Genomic DNA, 17624 nt, shown 5'->3' with positions numbered 1-17624 from the left:
ATGAAGGCAGGAAATCTTGGTCAGTACAAAGTAGGAGACTGTCTCTACGGATCAAAGTACTATAATGGATGGGAGAATTGCAGCTCCTGTGCAAACCCGTCCACTGTATTTGGATGTATTTGGCTGTGAATCAACTTCTAAGACAAAAGGATAAGAATTGTAAATTTGCAAGCAATTGCATATCAAACAGAAATGTTAAGTATGCCATGCGATATATAAAGAAAAACTTAAAAAGGGGATGATTTCTTGGGGAGATATCATATCTTTCCCTCTTAAAAGAAGTGTCAACTTTGACATTTCTCCATTTAGATCTTTTCTAACAGAGTATAGTAATATTTGTCACATGAGGTGTTACAGAATAATATAATCAATGTTGCATATTAAAAGGAAGCAAGTAACAAGTAGTTGGACATCATGAATATTAAAGCACTTGACATTGAACTTCAGCATTGTTTGGAGTTGTTTTATTACATACATGTATATAATATAAATCAAGAGTAGCTTTAGTTTTGAGAAGCAGAAATAAATCAAACTACTTCCTATTGCTCTACACCACTAATCTTTCAACCCCCACTTCCTATTTCTACAATCTCTTCCAAAATTGATGAAATATGTCCAGAATGTACTGGAGAAACACAGCAAGTCTGACAGTGTCTGTGGAGAGAGGAACTAAGCTATATTTTGAGTACAATATGCCTGACTTCAGAACTGAAGCAGATGGTGGGGAAAGTGTTAGATTTTTATGCTGTAGAAAAAGATGAGGAGGAACAAGTGGAACAGAGGGATGTCAGGGAACGGTGTTGCAGAACAAAAGGCAAATGGATTTGCAATAGGTGTAAAGAAGACATAGAGCCAGAATACCTTTAGGTCTTGGTAATAGAATATAGGCCACCTCTAGCTTCAGTTGGAATCTGTTCGGGTAAGCTGGAACTGGAGACAATAAATGAGCCTAAACCATCTTTGCTTCACTTTCTCTACACCTTCAATCCCACCTGATGGTCTGAAGGTTCTCCACTTCTTTTTTGAACAAAGGTCCTAGCTGTTCCCCCATCCCATCACCACCCTCCTATACTTGGCTTAGCTTGTTCTCCTATTGAACAATTTCCTTGAAATAAGTAGAGTGGCCAAGGATGTTCCATACAGGCCGTAGTTATGTGTGTCTTTATGTGTGGCTTATGGAACAAACCTTACTCCAATCCTATTTGGACTATATCCCACAAGTCTTTCAGTACATTGATGACTCAATAAGTGTCACTTCCTGCTCTCATTTGGAATGGAAAAAATGATCAAATTGATTTCCAATTTCTACCTTTACTTTAACTTCACATTGTCCGTCTCTGACCTTTCCTTGCCCATTTTTAACTTCACAGTAGTAGAGATAGGCTAATAATATTTATTACAAACCTACTCACTCTTCACACTTTGCTTTCTGTAATTATTCCATTGCATTCTCTTACTTTCTCGATCTCCTTTGTATCTATTCTGATGATGCTACCTTCAAGAACAACATATCTGATATGTTTTCCATGTTATTCAATTGAGAAATCCTTCTCCTTCACCACCTATCCGACTGTGGTGGATAGGTTCCCCAACCATGCCTGACCTATTTCTGACATTTCAGCTTTCACCCCCTCCCCTTTATCCCATTTCCACTTGTCCAGGTTTTCCACCACTGTGTCCAAAAAGCCACGGTACACCATTTCTGCAATCTTCCCCAGAATGCCACCATCAAACATATCTTCAGCTCTCCTCCACTGTTTGAATTCTGGAGGGATCACTCCCTCTCTGAGACCCTCATCAATACCTGTGTCATCTGTAAAACTTCATGCCCCTCCCCTTGGAACAAGAAGATGTAATATTATCTCAATGATGATAGATCTGAAAAGGGTGGAATGCAACAAGATCTGGGTGACCTTGTATACCAGTCAAACACCAATAGGCATGTAGGTGCAGCAGGGAGTGAAGAAGGCAAATGATATATTGGCCTTCACAGCAAGAGGATTCAAATACAAAAACAGGGATGTCTTGCTACTATTGTTCAGGACCTTGGTAAGATCACACCTGCAGTATAGTGAACAGTTTTGGTCCCCTCATCTGGGGAAGGATTTTCTGGGTATGGAGGGAGTACAAGAAAAATTTACCAGACTGATTCCTGGGATGGCAGGAGTGACATATGAAGACAGCTTGGCTTAGTTAGGATGACACACAGTGGAGTTCAGAAGCCTGAAGTTAGATCTCATAGAAACCTATCAAATTCTAACAGATCTCAACAGGGAAAATGTAGGAAGGATATTCCAGATGGCCAGGGAGTCCAGAAACAGGGGTCACAGTCCAAGGATACTGGGTAGGCCACTTAGGACTGAGATAAGGAGAAAAATTTTCATAAAAAGAGTGATGAGCATACGGAATTCTCTGTCATTGAAAATAGGTGAGGCTAAAACATTGAATTTTTTTCAAGAAGAAGTTAGATTTAATACCTCGAGCAAAAGGGATCAAAAGAGTGGGAGAAAGCAGTAATAAAACGTGTTGGGACAAACGCTAAGTTGAATGATCAACCATGATCATGTTGATTGGTGAAGCAGGTCCTCTTCTTATTTTCTATGTTTCCATGTAAACACAGGAGGTGCAATGCTCTTTTACCTACCGTCTCACTGTACAAGGCCCCAAACTCCCCAAGGTAAAGCAACAATTTATTGTACTTCTTTCAAGTCCTAGTTTCCAGGATTCAGTGTGCACAAAGTGGGTTCTTGTACAATGGGAGACCAAATTCAAATTGGATGGCCACTTTGTAGACATTACTACGGAGAGTGGGGACAAAGTTCTGCAATGCATTCTCCATGACCAATCATCGTTGACCTGCTGACCAATCAGTACAGTTTCTTCGTGCATGTAAATTGTTGCTCCTTTTGAAAATTGGCATTTTTACATTTGTCCTGATGAGCAAAAAAGAAAACATTTCATCAGAATGTATCTTCCTTCAGCAAAATCCAAGTTCAATACTACTAAGGACAATGTCAACATGGATTCTGAAAGGGGTCAACATTATTGAATTGTTTGATAAAATTATTGAAAGTTTAGATAAGGTACAGCATTGTAAATTCATGACTAAAGGCAGAACATGCAAAGTCAAGGGACAATCATAAGCATCGGAAAGATAGCAGGGAAGGTTAATGGTGGTTCTTCATGTTGGTAAAATGATAGAAATGATACTCCATGTGAACTGGTGTTAGGTGCTGTGTTGTCATCATTTATATGAATTACTTAGATTTGAGAATCCAAATAGAATTTCAAAAATTGTGCGTGAAACCAAATTGGCTATGCAGTTAATGCAGAGAATGACAATGACCAAAAACAGGAAAACAGTTGGGAACTTTCAGAGTGGATGTGCAACTGACAATTCAATATAGTCAAATTTGAAATCATATATTTTGATAGGAAGAACAAAAAATACTTAATATTCCTGGGAAAATAAGTGTGTAAATGGATGGTATCCATGGTATACAGATATTCAAATCACCAAAAGTAAGAAAATTAATTAATAAAGAGAATTAAGTAAAGCAAACAAAACGTTGCATTTATTTCTATGCAGTTAGGATTGAAAAGCAAAGAGGTTATGTTGAACAAGTCTAGATAGATCCTTGATTAGCTCACACTTTGAGCACCATGAACAGTTCCAGTGTCAGCCTACGAGGAAGGATATAGAGAGACTAATAAAGATGTAAAAATGTTTTACTAAAGTTATATCAGAATTGAGAAGCTATATCAAGAAATATTGAACTGGTTGGCAAAGAGAAGACTGATAGAGGAGTTTTGAGGGAGAGCTTGAGGTTGATAAAGGGGTTTGATTGGGTGGAGAGGAGATGTTTCCACTTCTGTAAAATACCAGCATTATACACTATAATATAGCTTAGACACAAATTGAATAGGGAAATCAGGAGAAATCTTGTATCCAGAAACTGGTTCATTGGAATGCACAACTTTTAACCACAATGAGTATTTAAGAACAACTGCTTGGATCCATTTGAGAGGAAATTAGATAAAAACTTGAGGGAACATGCAATAGAAGATGATGTTGAAGAAGTGAGAAAAAGGTGGGAGACATTTATTTGCAACATAAAGATTGGCAAGGACTAGTTGGGCTTCTGTGCTATAAAGCCTATATAATAATTAAAGTGGCATTTGTTAAAGCCTGTGAATAGCCTTACTTTTTAGAATTATATTCTTCAGTTTGACAATGTTGAATATAATTTGAAAGGAGATGATATAATGAAAAATGTGTTGTGCTCAAAGATGGAATGTAAGAGACAATCCATCCTCTAAGGTCAAAACTGTATGCCTTTGATTGTTCCCTAGGAAACCAATACTAGATAAACAAACTGAATCTTTTGTGGCAGCAAGTTCAGACGGTCTGATAGGACATAGTTTCAGCACTGTAATTTAATGTGTTTTCTTTCCCTCAATGCTGCAAAAAACATTGTTTTTTTAACTAAAACTTATCACATAAAGAAAAGAGAATGAGATGTAGGACAATTGTGAAGACACACAGCTATGCGGGCATTCATCAGATGTCTGCAACCATAATGGCAATGAAATTCACCTTGAATGATCAATATGTGAAAAGTATTTTCCATCATTTCATGGAATAAATCTGCCCATATCATTCTCAATAAATGGAGAAGGGTCATTATTGTGTGAAGCAAGTCTTGAACTACTGAGATCTTATATAGAACAACTACATTTCTAACGTGCGAGGTATATGCAGCCTGCTGTAAAGCACCAGTATGAAATGCTATCTGGCACTTGAGGCTTTTTATTCACATTATTAGATAGAATTTTACGTCCATGAAGCATGACAAGGCAGAAAAGGATGGAAGCCATGCATGGTGAATGCCATTCTGGCAGTGCCATGTTATTTTCATAGAATCCCTACAGTGTAGGTAGAGGCCATTTGGCCGATTGAGTCTGCACTGGCCCTCCAAAGAGCATCCCAGACTCACCCACCACCCTATCTCTGTAACCCTGCATTCCCCATGGCTAATCGCCCTAATCTGAACACCTTGGGACTGTGGGAGGAAACCGGAGCACCCGAAGGAAACCTGTGTAGACATGGGAAAAATGTTAAACTCCACACAGTCACCTGAGGCTGGAATCAAACCCGGTGCCTGGTACTGAGAGGCAGCTGTGCCAACCTCTGTACTATTATGCTGCCCTATTTTGCTAGTGGCATGCCTGCCGATAATGGCCACATAAAGGCCTCTTCCTATCGCCTTTATTACTTACCAGTTGAGGAGCAGAGTCCTTTCTCTTCAGATACCTTTGCATCCAATGGTGGTCCCTCCCTCGATGGTATTACTGTTCAGGGCCCTTCAAAACACAATCCCCACTTCCAGTCAAATGGGTAACAGCTCTTGGAGGACGGACATCCTCCCAAATGGAGCAGAAGCCTTACCTAATCCAATTAATGGCTCAGCTGGGAGTGGGGGAGTTTGGGGAGGTGGATCAGTGCCACTGTGTAACATTCAAACTATTGGTTCTTAACTATTTCTTGGAGATTCAGATTGAACTTGCAATAATCATGTAAAGGAAAACTAGATTTGTCTCATAGCTGAGTACCATTTGGATTAACTATTGATCGTAGAATCAATAAAGTTAGAACAAATGCAATCTATCTTATAAAATTGAACCATGAAAGTGGAAATTTTAGAATTTTCTGCAAAGTTAATGAGTATGCAAATATTATACTGAAAACATTTATGCAAGAAATAATATTGCAACTTTTTGGGCATTTGTTGTCGCAAAATGTGAATGTTTTAGTGCCAGTGTGCTCTATATAATGTATGCCATTTTGGAAACAAAACGGTTTTCATGCTACTTGCAGGTACATTTTGTGCAGGCCATCTATTTTGATTAAGCTGCTAACAGTAGTATTATGCATTTCACGGCATTCTATAATGTCGATTTGTCTCCAGTGGTGCAAAGCCCCGGCTAACACAGGCTTTTAACTTCACACAATGGCAAAAAGGATTCCCACCCCAATCTTCGCGAATCAAAGGGATCAATAACTACAATCATTTTAGTTGATGATTGACTTCCACTGACTGCTGCTACATTTACAGCCATAGAGTCATAGACATGTACAGCATGGAAACAGACCCTTCAGTCCAACTTGTCCATGCCAACAGATATCCTAACATAATCTGGTCCCACCTGCCAGCAGTTGACCCATATCCCTCTAAACCCTTCCTATTCATACACCCATTGAGATGCCTTTTAGATGCTGTAATTGTACCAGACTCCACCACTTCCTCTGGCACTCATTCCACAACTGTACCACCGTCTGCGTGAAAGCGTTGCCCCTTAGGTCTCTTTTATATTTTTCCCCTTTCACCCTAAACCTATGCCCTCTAGTTCTGGATTCCCCACCCCAGGGAAAAGACTTTGTCTATTTGTCCTATCCATGCCTCTCATGATTTTATAAACCTCTATGAGGTCACCCCTCAGTCTACGATATGCCAGTGAAAACAGTCCCAGCCTATTCAGCCTCGCCCTATAGCTCAAATTCTCCAACCCTGCCAAACTCTTTCAAGTTTCAAAACATTCTTCTGATAGGAAGGAGACCAGAATTGCATGCAACATTCCAAAAGTGGCCGAACCTATATTCTATATAGCTGCAGCATTACCTCCCAACTCCTATACACAATGCTCTGTCCAATAAAAGAAAGCATACCAAATGCCTTTTTCACTATTCTTTCCCCAAGCAACTCTACTTTCAAGGAACAATGAATCTGAACTCCAAGGTCTCTTTGTTCAATAACATTCCCTAGGACCTTACCATTAAGTGTATAAGTCCTGCTCTGATTTGCATTTCCAAAATATAGCACCTCACATTCATCTAAATTAAACTCCATCTGCCACTCCTCAGCCCGTTGGCCCATCTGATCAAGATCCTCTCGTACTCTGCACTTCTTCACTGCCCACTACACCTCATCTCCAAACTTATTAACTATACTTCCTATTTTCACATCCAAATCATTCATATAAATGATGAAAAGTAAAGGACCCAGCACCAATCCTTGTGGCACTTTACTAGACACAGGCCTCCAGTGTGAAAAGCAAGCCTCCACCACCACCAACGTCTTTTATGTTCAAGCCGGTTCTGTATCCAAATAGCTAGTTCTCCCTGTATTCCATGAGATCTAACTTTACTAACCAATATTCCTGGAGGAACTTTGTTAAAAGCCTCATTGAAGTCCATGTAGATCACATCCACCGCTCTGTCCTAATCAATCCTCTTTGTTACATCAAAAGACTCAATCAAATTTATGAGACATCATTTCTCATGCACAAAGCCATGCTGACTATCCCTAATCAGTTCTTGCCTTTCCAAATACATGTAAATCCTGTCCCTCAGGATTCCCTCCAACAAGTTGCCCACCATCAATGTCAGGCTCACTGGTCTATAATTCCCTGGCTTTTCTTTACCACCTTTCTTAAATAGTGGCATGACGTTAGTCAACCTCCAGTCTTCCAGAACCTCATCTGTGACTATTGTTGTTTGCAAAAATATTTACATGTTTGCATTATTAACTAGAGGTGAGTGAAGTGTGTATCAGAGTCAATCCTTTCTGCAAAATAGCTGTAAAGCTCACTGGTACAGATGCAGCAAGCACTGCAGATCAAATACTGCAGGCAGACACATCCCAAGCAGCCTTGGCTTGTTAAGCCAAGAGGAAAAAAGGATTTAAGATCGAGAGAGTGCGGTATCCAAGAAAAATCCATTTCCACTGTAATCAACTCACATAGCGATCTTTCTTGTGTTCACACCTTATTACCTTCTTCACACACATGTCCCACCATAAACTGCAACCTTCAGCTTTCATCACACAATACAGTACAAAACGGAAAGATAAAGCAAAGCAATAGGAACCGCACTTCACTACTTGATGCATACAAGCACTACATGATAACAGCGATAACTCCCAAACCCAGTAAGAAAGTGTGGCGGAGGGCACAGTTATTGTAAACAGCAATCACCATATCATCATCTCTTATACTGCAGTTGAGGATTTTACTTGTCTGGTTGAAGAGATTGCCATCTGTTGTAAATTGTATCTACATTCCATCAACCTTTACAGTGGTCCAGAAAACACAACAGCAAGGAATATACCGAAATGCACAAGGGTCATGACACATGCCTGCCTCACACTACTATCATGTATTCCCCAGTCAGCAACTCTGGCCATTGTTCTATCATGAAAATGCTGTATCAGGCTTACAGCTCTAATTCCACAAAGCATCTCTATTCAAAGACCTTCATCAAGTCAACAAAGGCACAGTTGCATTCCTTTTGCTGTCCGTGGTATTTCTCCTTTATTTGCTGAAAGGTGAGGATCATGCTGCAAGTGTCTCTGCTTATAGTGAATCCACTTTGAGTTTCTGGCAATAGACATTCTTTAAAGGGGCTTAAAATCTTAGAATCTTATGACTTATCATAATCAGTAAAATTCCTCTGTGTTTGTCACACCCAGACTTTGTCCTTTTGCTTCATACAAATGAACAGTAGTGACATTCTGGAACCCACCCTAGTGATGGTGGTTAGGCACCAACCTCAATTGAATCAGCCCAGTGTTCTTGGATAACTTTCCTGTACATCACAAGTGTTGAGGTCATGTAAGCAGCTCAGTGTGGGAGAACCACACACACAGCCTTGGGGGCTTATAGAAGTTCCTCATATTATGCTAATTAGCATAGACTCGAATCTAGATGCATCTCGCATTCCAGATAGCTTCATTGTAGGTTCCTTTTGTTCTCTGGAATGATTTATTAGCAGTGAAGGTATCATTACTTCCCAACTGTGCTGTTGTATGTTGCCCACCAGCAGTTCATTAATTTGATCTGTGTTTTCATCAAATCAACCTCTGTGGTTGCTTTTCTGTGTTCTCAGGACATCATTGGCAGCTTCCAGAACTGTTGACTCTAACGTTGTTCACATCAATTGTTTGGGTTTTCTTCAGATGATAGATATCCCTCATGCTTGAGCCTGAATTGTTTGGAGCACTCTGTAGATGACAATTTCTGCACGTTGAGCTTTCTTGGGGACCTAATACATGCTGGTCTTCTTTTCAGTGAGATAATAAGTTTGAGCTGGGAGCAAATATGCTTTGGTTTGGAGAGCACATCACTCCTCTCCTAAGTGTGGTGATCTGAATACTTTTTACATTTGCTCTGCTTCACATATTCTAAGAGGTACAAAGACTAAGGAGAATATTATCATTGCTGATTTATCTCTCCACTCCATTATACTCCAGGACACCATTTCAAACCTGATAGTCAACTCTTACCCTTGCATTGACATTCATAAGATCATAATACCAGAAGAAATATGAACAGGAGTAGGCTGTTCAGCCCCTCAAGCCTGATTCATCTCTGAATAGGATAATTGAAGATCCAACATTCCTCACATCCACTTTTCTGCCTTATCCCCATAACCCTTGAGGCCCTTATTGATCAAGAATCTATCCATTTTAAGTAAATACAGGGGTTCTGCTCCCACAGCTTTCTGTGGCAAGGAGCTCCAAACACTTACAACCATCTGAGAGAAGAAATTCCTCTTCATCTCTTAAATTGGTGTCACTTTATTCTGAGACTATGTTCTATGGTCTTTGACTCTCCCATGAGGGGAAACATTCTCTCATTTACCCTGTCAAGACCCTAAGGATTCATATAGGTTTCAATGAGATCCCCTTTCATTCTTCTAAACTCCAGCGAGTAGAGACCCAGCTTGTTTATCCTTTGCTCATAAGACATTTCCCATGCCAGAGTTCATAGATATAAAGGAACCAAAACTGTTCACAGTACTCCAGATGTGGTCTCACCAGCACCTTTTACACTTATACTCCAAAGTCCTTGAAATAAGGGCCATCGTTCCATTAGCCTTTCTGATTACCTGCTATATCTGTGTGCTAGCTTTCTGTTTTTTGGGCACAATGGCTCAGTGGTTAGCACTGCAGCCTCACACTGCCAGGGACCCTGGTTTAATTCCAGCCTTGGGCAAATGTGTGGAGTTTGCACATTCTCCCCGTGTCTGTGTGGGTTTCCTCCGGGTGCTCTGGTTTCCTCTCTCAGTACACAAATGTGCAGGTTATGTGGATTGGCCATGCTAAATTGCTCGTAGTGTTCGATGCTTTAATCAGGGGAAATGTAGAGAAATACGGGAATGGGTCTGGATGGGTTACTCTTCGAAGGGTCAGTGTGGACTTGCTGGGCCAAAGGGCCTGTCTCCATACTGTAGGGATTTGAAGTAATTAAACATACACCTAATTCCCTTTATGCTGCAGTTGTTCTCCATTTAAGTAGTTTTATGTTACTTTGATCTCCCTTCCAAAATGAAAAACTTCACACTTTCCCACATTATACATGTTTGCTAAATTTTGCCCACTTTAACCAATCAATCTCTCACTATAATTTGTTTGAATACCCTTTGCAACTTGCGTTTCCACCTATTTTTGTTTTATCTGTTGATGTGGCTGCAGTACACTTGCTTCCTACCTTCAAATCATTCATACATTTGCAAACGTTGACGGTCCCAGCACTGATCCTAGTGAAACCCTATTGGTTACAGAGGTTGCCAATCTGAAAAAGAACCCTTATCCCCACTCACTGTTTACTGCTCTATACCCAATGCTCTATCCATGCTAATGTCCACCCTCCAACACCATAGTCTCTTATCTTATGACATAACCTTTTTTGAGGTGCCTTGTCAAACTCCTTCTGCAAGTCAAAATACAACGCATCTATTGGTTCCCCTCTATTCCGGTTGAGACTTCCTCAAAACCTCTAGTAAATTAGTCAGACTTGGCTTCCCTTTCATGAAGCCATGCTGACTCAGCTTGATTAGTTTATAATTTTCTAAATGTGCTACCGTTACTCCCTTAATGATTAATTCCAATGTTTTTCCAACAATTGATATTAGGCTACTCAGCCTGTAGTTTTCTGGTTTATGCCTCCCATCTCTTCTTGAATAGGGGTGTCACTTTGGCAGTTTTCAATCCTTTCACACTTCTCCAGGATCCAGTGAATTTTGGAAAATTAGGATCAATGTATCCACAATCTTTGTAGGTACTTCTTTTAGGATCCTTGGATGCAAGCCATCAGGGCCAGGGGACCTATCTGCCTTTTGCCCCATTAGTCTGTCTAATACTATTTGTTTAGTGATGGTGATGGTACTTAATCTCTCCCCCATATTCCTTAGTATTAATGGGATGTTTAAAGTACCTTCCACGGTAAAGATTGATACAAAATATATGTTTAACTCCTCTGCTATTTCTTTGCTCCCCATAACTATCTTTCCAGATTTATTATTTAAGAGGTATACGTTCACTTTGACATTTCTACTTCTGTATATTTAAAGAAGCTTTTATTGTCAGTTACTACATTCTTTGCTAAATTGCCCTCGAAGTTTATTTTCTCTCCCTTTTTAAAATCTTTTTTGTCCTGGATTTTGAATCAATCCCAGTCTTTGGGACGAGTGCTGGCTTTTGCCTCCTTATATGCTTTTTCTTGCAACTTTATATTCTCCTTACCTTCCTTGGTTAGCCATGGTTGATTTATCTCTCTCTTCGACTCTTGCTCCCTTAATTAAATAAAGAAGTCCATTAACACGATGAGCTTGTCCTTCTCTGGAGTGCTTGCAATGACTCAGTCCAGGTCTATTGCATATGGTCATTGTTCTGAAAGGGTTAATGTTCTTGCTACATTGACTCCACCCATTCTACTAATGTCACATACAGTCTCTAAGTGAAGACGAGGAGTTCTATTTTTGCTTTCAAAGACAGTAGATGTATCTGTACATCTATCAGATGTACCTGATATCCTAGCAATTATGACTGACCAAATGTAGTTGTGTTTATTGCTATTATGCAATAAATCTTCTTGGTATCTAAGTAGAGAGTCTGGTACCTTGCCATCTGCAGGTACTGTCTGGAAGATAAAGTATGTACAGGGATAGTATCTGAGTTGGTGATTGTGAGTGCCAGAATGAATAATGGTGTTTGATCATCATTAGTCTCATATTACTTCTTCACTTCTTGGTCCTGCACTACTATGTGATCAGGTTAGTTATCTAAAAGTAGAAGGATGTAATGGTAGATTTATGACGAAAGGAGATAGGAAGAAGATGAGGCACATTCAAACAATTTGTCTCAGCTCTACCACTGGTTGTAACCCCAGTCATGGAAGCTTCAACAATAGTAAGAGCTGTCTTCTCTATGAAGGTGAGTGCACATAGCCATGCCTATCTCTGACCAGTTTACTCCTACAGCCATTTCTGCCTCACCTTAGCCAGCAATAAAGAGGCAAGTGCATCAGCAAGTATGATGCAATGTATTTGGATGATGAGGTTGAATAGATGGGAGAATGCACAAGCTGTCAGCTTTGGCTTTAAGCTGGCAGCAATACAAAGTGTGTGAAGTTGGGAGGATGATGTTGAACTATACATGTGAGGTATGAGCCATAATTGATACAGATTGTTGTGAACTGAATGGAGTGAGGGGAGTGAATTGAGCAGTGTGTGAGGCTAGTGGTTTATATGAAACAATATGATATTGGAGAATAAACACATTGGCCTGTATAATGACCTGTATAAGGTCATTAAACATCTTCTTACACTGCTTCTAGGTTCTTAGAGCTTAACTGCTTGTGTTGATAGCAATAGTTATTTGTTTCAGTTTCTGTATGTTTTACCAGGACACCACCTGGCACTCTCTCTTCTGGCCAGTCTCCCTCATTAAGGCTACCTATTTAATGTCAGCAAATGTCAGAGCATTCTCTCCGCCCTTGTGCGTTATGTTTAATTTATTTGTAGGACTGTCAAACAAAAGCTAGTGGCCTTCTTGCCACTAGCTCAAGAAGCATTCAGACAAAACTCCTGCAAAATCTGCTACATTGAAATGTTTCTCTGCTGCCAGGTCTCATTTTCTTGACTCTCAAAAGGCCAGTGTTCCCTGTGAGAGCAAAAACACATGTCTCCTCGAAACAACGCAACATTGACCTCAATGGCTGGGAAGAGCTTGCTACTAATCATTCAAAATGGTGACAACTTGCCTATCGAGCTGCATCATACTTTGAGTCCGACAGTCAGAGCTGTGGTAGAACAGGAAGTGAATCGGTGGATGCTCCAAGATCAATGGTTTGAGAATTGACCTGTTCAGCCACTCAAAGACCCATGGTAGAAATTCAAAACCCTGACATCCACAAATCAAGGGATTGTTCAACAAGGACAGCCATATTCATTCTCCTTCCAATCAGACACCCAATCTCAGGCTACAGCCAGGATTTATCTCCCTTTAAGAGAGTCAGGCTGGATTTCAGGAATGCAGACCAGATTGAACTCATGACAGGTTCACACAAACTGGGCATCCTGCCAAGGCATGCAACCAATTGGAAGCAGCTTTGGTGCTGGGCTGCATGTTGGCATCACTTAAATCAGCACAAGGTTAGTGCACTGTCAGCATCAGAATGGGAGGAATGCATTGCTTCACCCTGCATCATAAATCTTTATGTCCATCAGGATGGAAAAATGTCAACATTATGATTCGGAGGGAGGGGGGTGAATTTTACAAAAAAGGGGTAGCCACAGCACATGGGTAGGAAGTAAAGTTTAAATTTCCTGACAGCACTATGAGATACAGAGATAAAGTCAGTGGTGCACTTGAAGTATACCAAGTCTCATGCTAGCTTGTGGTAGGATTGTGCTTGCAATAGATTTTGCTTGCCATGAACACTCATTAGAGTAAAAGGGCTTCTGTTATCACTGTGCCTTCAAGATAATGTCAGCTGCGTACAGGAATCTAAATGCACCCGGTTCACATTCAGTTAGAGATGAAGCAATTAGTTTTGTGCAGTTGTGTCTGAGATCAACGGTTTTCCTTATTGAACTTGATAGCACCAGGGACAGGGGCAGAATGGTGGCTTGAGGCTGGAAAGGGTGAGTCAGTGGGGTGCGGTAATGTGGAGTGGGGCTGGAGTGTGGAAGAGTGATTCAGGGGAGGAGAGGGTGTGCCAACCATGAGGCATGCCAGTTACCTGTCTGACAGCTAGACTCAATAAATAATGATGATGCACACATGAATAAAGCAAAATCAATGTAATGGGAAATACATTTGTGCTCTCAATACGTCTCATGTTATTGGCAACAAAGTTGGGCAGGAAAGTTTTAGCCATGATGCAAAGCTTCTGTTTGTCCAGAAGTATTTTTAAATTTCATCATTAACTGCAACATTGTCAGCTGAAAACAAGCTTTCACAACTGCAGAACATCCCTCACTGCACATGGCTCCTATACGGCCAGTATGTTACATTTTAATTGTAATCACACAGGAAACAGGAAAATGCAAAAACAGAAGTGGAGCAGACTTGCCGGTCTGCCATCAGGAATGTCAAAGTTCGGTCCTATTTACTGACCACTGGATTCCTCAATAATAAACTGGAAACCTCCAGCAAAGTTAGACATTTTTTCTAAGCTTGAATTGACTTCTTGAATCAACAATATGGAGTGAATAAGCAGGAGTGTTGAAGTCCTCTGACAATATGATATAGCTCAAAAAATGTACAAAATGATATTACAGAATTTACATTACATTAATCACAAAAATGTCACCCTGGAGTAACAAAGACTACAATCTAATCTCTTCAAATTTAATAAGACTGAGTTTTACTTTTTTTTTATTTTGAGTCACAAGTGACTCTGAATTAAGAAGGGAGATGAGTAAACTAATGTCAAAGTCAGTCAGATAACTCTGCGTGCCATGTCCTATCTCCACATAGAATTGGTTCATTGCTTGTATATAGTTCAACAACCTTCCCTCCAGGACCATAGCTCAATTTGACTCGTAAAATGAAAGCACTTAAAGAGAAATTATTTTCTGAAACAATGACTCAACATATTTTCCAGTTTCCCATATGGAATGCAAAGTAGAGAAAGAAGCTCATTCAGCCCATCATGCCACTGCCAGCTCTTTGAAGAGCTATCCAGTCGTCTCTTTCTCGTGCTTTCTCACCATAACTTTAAGTTTAAGAAACAGTGTTTGCCCAACACTTTCTTGAAAATGATTGAATTTGTTTCCAGTACACTTCCAGCCAGTACATCTCAGAGTGCTGCTCAAACATGTAGCCTATTGGCAAGGTTCAATCAGGGAAAGGGCAGGTCTGCACTTACTAACGCTGAATGCTTTCAAGATTAGAATGGGCTAACATAGCCAGGATTTCTGCTCCTGCTGTTTGTTCTTAGAAGGCACTTGGGAGGAATTTTCCATTGGGTTTACCTGTCTGAAAACATTTTCCACTGGCCAGCTACTCATGCAGTCATAGCTTACCACCTATGTGGGTGGATTTTGTTAAATAAAGTGGGTGCTGGAAATATTTGTTTTGTACAAACCTCGCTTTTTAAAAATAGGCAGAGTGAAAAGCAAGTTTCATCTCTCCACCACCCAGTAAAACAATTTGCTGTTGTCCTTTAACACTGGTGCTGTTGTGTTCTCAGCTGCAAAAGGCTCCAGCCATATGAATTCACACCACATCCACCACATTTCACTGTTGACTCAGACACCTTTTCCTCCCAAAGCCCTGGCAGTGTTACATATTTCAAAACTACAAAGATAGAGGAATATCATCATCGCCCAGCTGAAATATTTATGGAGACAACCATATCTCTAGCACTGGAAACCGTGATGATGAAGACAGAAACTATTTTCCTGCAGCCTTAAGGTGGACAACACTGGATATGTGCAGCAGGACATGTATTGCACATGTTAACCATGACTCAGTGGTAATGATCTTGACTTTGAGTCAGAAGGCTATGAGGCCTAGCTTCATTACAGAGACTTAATCATATTATTTAGGCTGGTACTTCAGGGTGGGACTGAGGAAATCCTGCTCAGATGGAAGTGTCTGGTTTCGTAGGAACAGTCTGAAGTCATTCAGCCGTTTGAACCCATTTCCCCATTCAAATAGATGGTGGTTGATCTCTCCAAGCCAATTAGCTTGCCTTTTTATCATATCCTGTCATATCTGTTTTCAACAAAAGTTTGTAATCTCAAAATTCTAATTGACCATAGGTGAGATCATTCTAGATTCCCTCTATCTTTTTCATTAAATATTACTTCCTAATTTCAGCCAGTGGGAAAACGCAACAACCTATTCTGAAAGGCATGACAACAGAACACTTGGAAAACATTGACAGGATTGGACAAAGCCAGTGTGGGTTTAGATTCATAGAGTCATAGAGATGTACAGCATGGAAACAGACCCTTTGGTCCAACCTGTCCATGCCGACCAGTTTTCCTAACCTAATCTAGTCCTATTTGTCAGCACTTGGCCTGTATCCCTCTGAACCGTTCCTATTCATGTACCCATCCAGACACCTTTTAAATGTTGCAATCGTACCAGCCTCAGCACTTCCTCTGGCCCATTCCATACACGTACCACCCTCTGCGTGAAAAAGTTGCCCCTTAGGTCTCTTTTATATCTTTTCCCTCTCACCCTAAACCTATGCCCTCTAGTTCTGGACTCACCCACCCCAGGGAAAAGATTTTGTCTATTTATCCTACCCATGCCCCTCATGATTTCATAAACCTCCATGAAGTCACCCCTCAGCATTCGACGCTCTAGGGAATACAGCCCCAGCCTAATCAACCTCTCGTATTAGCTCAAATTCTCCAACCCTGTCAAAATTCTTGTATTTTTGATTTGGAGATGCCAGTGTTGAACTGGGATGTACAAAGTTAAATATCACCCAACACCTGGTTATAGTCCAACAGGTTTATTTGGAAGCACTAGCTTCCACAACCACTTGATGAAGGAGCAGCACTTCGAAAGCTAGTGCTTCCAAATAAACCTGATGAACTATAACCTGGTGTTGCATTTTTAATGTTCTTGTAAACCTTTTTCAAACCCTTTCAAGTTTCACAACAACCTTCCTATAGGAAGGAGACCAGAATTGCACTTAATATTCCAAAAGTGGCCTAACCAACGTCCTGTACAAACGCAATATGATCTCCCAGCTCCTGTACTCAATACTCTGACCAATAAAGGAAAACTTACTAAATGCCTTCTTCACTATCCTATCTATCTGTGACACAACTTTCAAGGAGCTTTGAACTTGCACTCCAAGATGTCTTTGTTCAGCAACACTCCCTAGGATGTTATCATTAAATGTATAGGTCCTGCTAAGATTTGCTTTCCCAAAATGCGATACCTCACGTTTATTTAAATTAAACTCCATCTGCCACTCTTCAGCCCATTGGCCCATCTGGTAAGGATCCTGTTGTAATCTGAGGTAACCTTCCTCACTGTCCACTACACCTCCAATTTTGGTGTCATCTGCAAACTTATTAACTATACCCCTTATGTTAGTAAGTTTGCAGATGACACCAAAATTGGAGGTATAGCGGACAACGAAGAAGGTTGCGTCAGATTACAACAGGATCTTGATCAGATGGGCCAATGGACTGAGGAGTGGCAGTTTATGAAAGGCAAATCATGCTTAACAAATCTACTGGAGATTTTTAATGATGTAAGTAGTAGAATAGATAAGGAAGAACCAGTGGATGTGGTATACAGAGGAACCTC

This window comes from Hemiscyllium ocellatum, chromosome 9 (genome assembly GCF_020745735.1).
Source record: "Hemiscyllium ocellatum isolate sHemOce1 chromosome 9, sHemOce1.pat.X.cur, whole genome shotgun sequence".
Lineage (NCBI taxonomy): Eukaryota > Metazoa > Chordata > Chondrichthyes > Orectolobiformes > Hemiscylliidae > Hemiscyllium > Hemiscyllium ocellatum.
The sequence above is the reverse complement of the archived record's forward strand: the minus strand, read 5'-3'. Positions refer to the sequence as shown.